This window comes from Alligator sinensis, unplaced genomic scaffold (genome assembly GCF_000455745.1).
Source record: "Alligator sinensis unplaced genomic scaffold, ASM45574v1 scaffold301_1, whole genome shotgun sequence".
Lineage (NCBI taxonomy): Eukaryota > Metazoa > Chordata > Crocodylia > Alligatoridae > Alligator > Alligator sinensis.
The window spans coordinates 2,281,695-2,287,160 of NW_005842035.1; positions in this window are offsets into that span (position 1 = coordinate 2,281,695).

Sequence of the window (5,466 nt, forward strand, 5' to 3'; positions counted from 1 at the left end):
CCTTCCCCCCCTGGACGGCCCCTCTGGGCGGGCTCGCCGCGCCGTGCCAGGTCTGGGCAGCCGCAGCGTACGGTACATGCTGTCACGCTGTGTCTGGCAGCTCCCAGCTGGCTTTCTGGGGACCGTACCCACCGGTGGGAGTAGAGGTCACACCACAGTCCTCCTCTGTGCCCTCGGGTGCACCGTGCCTCAGTGTCCCCTAACTGCCAGTGGCATTTCCTTTGTCTGATGTGTTCAATTGGAGGTGCAAACTCCTCCACATAGGACCGTCTCCTGTGCACAGCAGCTGGGGGGTACCGCGAGGACATGGCAGTAGGCCCTCAAAGTCATACCCTGTGCCCATGTCTGATCCTGCCTTTTCACACTGCAGCCAGGCACCGCCGCGGTGGCTTAGCATCGGGCCCACTGACAAGACTGGCCCAATTTACCTTTTCCAGCAAACAAATGATGAGTTTCCTTGGGAAAAGGGAAAAAAAATGCATGAAATTGGGATCAGAGACAGAGAGAGGCTCTTCCTGGGATTCAAGCCAGCTGTCCGGACTTTGCTTGGAGGGGTCTCCTCCGAGGAGGAAGAGGAGCAGGCCATAAAAGCAGCGCGGTGTTTGGGCATGGGGGTAGCAGCGGGAAGCAGGACCTCAGAGAGTGCGGCGGGGGGGCGCGTGGCTCTCCATGTAGGTGCGGGCGGGTGTGTAGGAGTGTGCATGCCGCCAGGCACGGTACACGTTTCGGTGACTCTGAGCGTGGGTTTCCAACGGTGGGTGTGTCCGGATCGGTATCTGAGTCAGAGCGGTTGGTGTCTGGCTTTGCTTGCGTGCAGATGTGTGCGAGAGTGTGTTGGAGGCTGGGGGCTGAGAGGAAGGGAGCTGGAAGGGGTGGTGTGTGCATGTGTGTGTGTCTGAGCTTTAGGGGGTGTGCTTTGTGCCGGGGTGCTGGAGCCGTCGGGTGGACGCGGACAGGCCTGTAGCTGAGTTTCTCCATGTACATGCTGGGGTGGGGGCAGTACGTGTAGGCAGCTGAGTTTCTCTGGGTGTCTGTGTGGATGTGCGTGCAGCTAAGTTACTCTGTAAGTGTCTGGGGATGTGCGGGTGTGTGGCTGAGTGTCACTGTGTAAGTGCCTGTGTGTGTGCGTGCGGCTGAATTGCTCTGCATGCCTGGGGGGCGGTGTGGAGCTGAGTTTCTTTGTGTATTTGGGGGGGATGTATAGCTGAGTATGAGTGTGTGTGTGTGTGTGTGTGTGTGTGTGTGTGTGTGTAGCTGAGTTTCTCTGTGTGTGTATGCATAGCTGAGTTTGTGTATCTGGGTGTGTGTGCACAGCTGAGTGTGTGTGTGTACGTGTGTGTTTGTAGCTGAGTTTCTGTGTGTGGGGGCGTAGCTGAGTTTCTGTATCTGGGTGTGCGTAGCTGAGTTTCTGTATCTGGGGGTATGTGCATAGTTGACTTTGTGTGTGTAGTTGAGTTTCTCTGTGTATCTGGGTGTGTCCATAGCTGAGTGTGTGTGTGTGTGTGTGTGTGTATGTAGCTGAGTTTCTCTATGTGTCTGTGTGTGCATAGCTGTTTCTCTGTGTATCTGGGTGTGTGTGCATATCTGAGTGTGTGTTTGTGTGTGTTTGTAGCTGAGTTTGTGTATCTAGGTGTGTACATAGCTGAGTTTCTCTGTGTATCGGTGTGTGTAAGGAGCTGAGTTGTGTATCTGGGTGTGTGTCGCTGAGTTTCTGTGTGGGTGTTTCTCGGGGTGCTCGTGTGCACGTGTGTAGCTGGTTTCCCAGTGGAAGTGTCCGGGGGTGGCGTGCGCGTGCGGGTACAGCCAGGCGTGCTGTAAACAGGTCGGGACTGTGCAGCGCAGGGAGGGAGCCTGCCTTGGCTCAGCCCGGGGCTGTTATTTCTCTGATGAAACAGATGCTCTCCGCAGCCCAACCTTTAACAGTTTCTATCCGGCAGGAGGGTGCGGCCGGCGAGACGTGCCAGCCCGGAGGCTCTCCCCCTCCGCGCCCAGACACGGGCTGAGGCCATGCAGGAAACGCTGGGCCGTTCCCCCCCAGCCCCTGTGCCCGGGCGGGTTTAAATTTAGCACTTCCTCCAGCTCTTGTTGTGTAGCTGGGCCACGGGCCAAGCCCTCCATGGTGCCTCCCTGCTCGAGGCCTTCCCCCGTGCATGGGCCAGCTGCAAATCAGCCCCACCGGGTAGCTGGGGCGTCCCAAGGGGCTGCGGCAGGTCCGGCGGGACCCAGAGCCCTGGTGCTCCTTCCCTGCCTTGCTCTCTCCGGCCTCCCGAGTCCTATTACAGAGGCTGCTCGCGTGTCCTGGCAGCATCGAGGCTCCGAGCCGGCACTGTCGGGACAAGGTGGAGCCCCGTGAGTGAGCTGGGCCTACCCTGTAACAGCAACATCCCCTTAGGAGCAGCACAGCACCAGGGCACCGACCTGTCAGCACAGTCTCCAAAGGTGTGTTTATGCTCCCGCCACCCTGCAGGGAAGGGAAGGGCTGTATCATTGATGGGGAGGCTCACACACAAGTGACCTCCCGCAGCCACATGGACAGACGGACCCAGGTGTCCCGGGGCCGGGCTGGCAGCGGTCCATCCGTCCGTGCATCTGCTCAGGGGATCCAGTAACGCATCTCGCATACGCTGCTGCAGCCAGCAAGGGATAACTCTCGGTACCCCGGCGTGCTGCATGCCGTGCCTTGCCATCACCAAGGCAGGTGTTGAACCTCTAGAGAGACAGGCAGCCCCGTGCAGGTCCAGACATAGGCCACGTCCGACTGTCCCAGGTGCATTGCTCTGCTTTCCCAGCTTCCCCGCCCCTCCCTCCGTGTGCTCGCTGCCTGGTTTGGAGCCCCTGTACTGACGGAGGTGAGGTCTCAGGTTCAAAGCCAGCAAAAGGGACCAACAATGATCGCCCCCTCCTGCCTGGGACTCCCTGCCCCCCCCTCCCACTGCCAGACATCACCGCGCTGTGCCCAGCAGGCCAATGCCTTATCCCGCTTTGTCCACACAGGGCAACTGAGGCAGAAGGCAGGGAGGTGACAGACAGTGGCACAAGCAGGGGTGAACAGAAGCCTCCTGCATCACAGCCAAGGGAACTCCCTGCCACAGGATGGCACGAGGCCTAGCCCTTAGGGGGGTCCCTAGAGGGATTTATATGGAGACAAGAGTTCCCACAGCCTGGTAGGGGCAAACCCACGTGCTGCAGGGCCTCTGCCACGGCCAGGAAGCAACTCCCCCCTCCACCCGCCATGTGTCCAGTCCTGGCTCCTGGAGTGGACGGCCCAACCCCAGTCTGAGCTGGAATGGCAATGCCCGTTCCCCACCGCGCCCCACTGGGGAGGTCAGGGGAGCTCATTGTAGCATCCCCCCTTGATGCCACTGGATGAAAGCAGCCTCCTCTTTGCCTTCCTTTGAGATACCCACTATTGGAGCTGCTCGATGCCAATACATGAGCCTGGCCCTGGGGGCAATAAGGGGCTGAGGGGCCTGGCGCTGTGCTGGAGAGTGGGGCATAGCCGGACTCTGGGGATGGGCGCAGGGGGATTTGTGTGATTTCACCAGCCCACCACCTCCCACGTGTGGGTCTGCCTTGTGTGTGGCCACGGCAGCCAGCAAGTGAAAGGCAGTGCCCTGCTGCAGCCTCCCCACACCCCACGCCGTGACCCCCGAGGAAGACGACATGTCCTTTAGAAGCTGGCACATCTCAGTCTTTCTTTCCTTTCCCTCCCCTTTCTTACACGCCGTGACCAGAAGGACAACGGTTAGCAGTGCTGAAATGCAAGTGGCCCTCGGTAGGCTCCAGAGTGATCAGCGCACCTGCAGGAGCTGGTCACAGCTCTGAGCAACCAGTGCAGGCTGGCTGCAGACTCAGGCAGAGGGAACAGCATTGGGTTCCTTTAGGGGTGTTTCTTAGCTCTGGAGACTCATTGCTTTCCCTGGGGAGGGAGACACGGCTTTCTGAGCAGCAACGGGCCCCTCCACAGGGAACTGGCACCCTGTCGAGTACAGGTGCAGGTACAGCAAGACCAGGGCAGCACCAGGAGGGCCAGAGCTGTTCTGGGAGCCGAGACCCCTGCAGGGCTGATGCTGAGGGCACAGGGAATCACAGCCTGCTCTGGTTATGCCACTCACTGCGTGCCGCAGCCTTGGGCTCTCCATGCGGCGCGGTCTGGGCACCCTGTGTCGTGTCCCCATTTTTCCGGCAGTGGCACCCCCCTCAGCCCCACGAGCACTGCCTTCCCCTGGCTGCCTGCCTGCAATCCTGCCGTCCATCTTCCCCTGGAGCAGGGATCAATATCTCCTCCCCCACGGCCCTGCCCAGCCCGCCCGGCATGGAGAGCCTGGCGCATTGCAGCTCCGTTCAGCAAGGAGCTTGGTGCTGGACGGGCTGGTGAGGCCGATGCCGCTGGCACGGGGCAGTGAAGGCACTGGGGAGTGTCTTTGCCTGCCAGACGTAGGCTGGGTGCAAATGTTGGGTGCAATATGCAGGGGGAATGAGCAGAGCAGGGCGCACACCCTTGCACTGGGCATCATCCTTCCTGGCAACGGAGGGGAAATCACTATTTTGCAGTGGGGGGAAACTGAGGCACGAGGAGTGCTAGGGGCTTGCTTAGGCTCACACAGTAAGTCCATGGTAGAGCTAAGAGTTGGACCTGCCTCCCAATCTCCAGCTGCAATAATAACACCCCTCTCATGGTGGGGGGGATAAGTTTTGGGGGTCCCTACCTCTCCCGTTTTCCCCAGGCGCCGCAAACCAGCCGTAAAGCCCACGACAGCCAGCAACAGGGAAGCAGGGATCAGTGTCCACTCTCTTTGCAAAGAGCTGCAGGGACTGGCAGCTGGTCGCCTTCTGTACCAGGAGCCCTGGCAAGCATGGACACGTGCATGTACACACGCAGGTGCACATACACATGCAGGTGCACATAGGTTTGGTGAAAAGCCGCCTGCCCTTTGCTCCAGGGACAGCTCAGGCCGAGGTCTTTGTCCTTCCTGCGCTGACCGGCCTCAGACCATGTGTGACAGAGGCCAGCGAACCAAGTCCAGAGCCCCCGTGTGTCCATGGGAAGCTGAGGGAGAGAGCGCAGGATGGTTGGGTTTTCTCTTCCAGCCCCAGCACCCGGAGTCAGGGGAGCTAGGGAGCATCTGGGCCCTTGTTGCAGGAGAACCGGAGGCTCCTGCACCCACAGCCCCAGAGAGCAGTCAGCGAGCGTGCCCTAAGCCTGACCCAACAGGAGACAGAGCCCCAGCTTGGCCCTTGTGTTCGACATCTCACAATTCCTGTTCTCGTGATTTGGGGCCTGCCCGGTGAGTCCCGAGCCCTCAGGGCTGGCCCTGCTACAGGCCTCCAGCCCCACCCCGGCTGGAAGGACATGGCTTATAGTGCAGGGCCAGGGCCGTGGCACCTCCATGCATGACCGGGGGGGCTGAGGGCAGGGTGACCAGCGCTGCGTGGGTCTCTGCAAGCAGCCATGCTGCGAAAAAC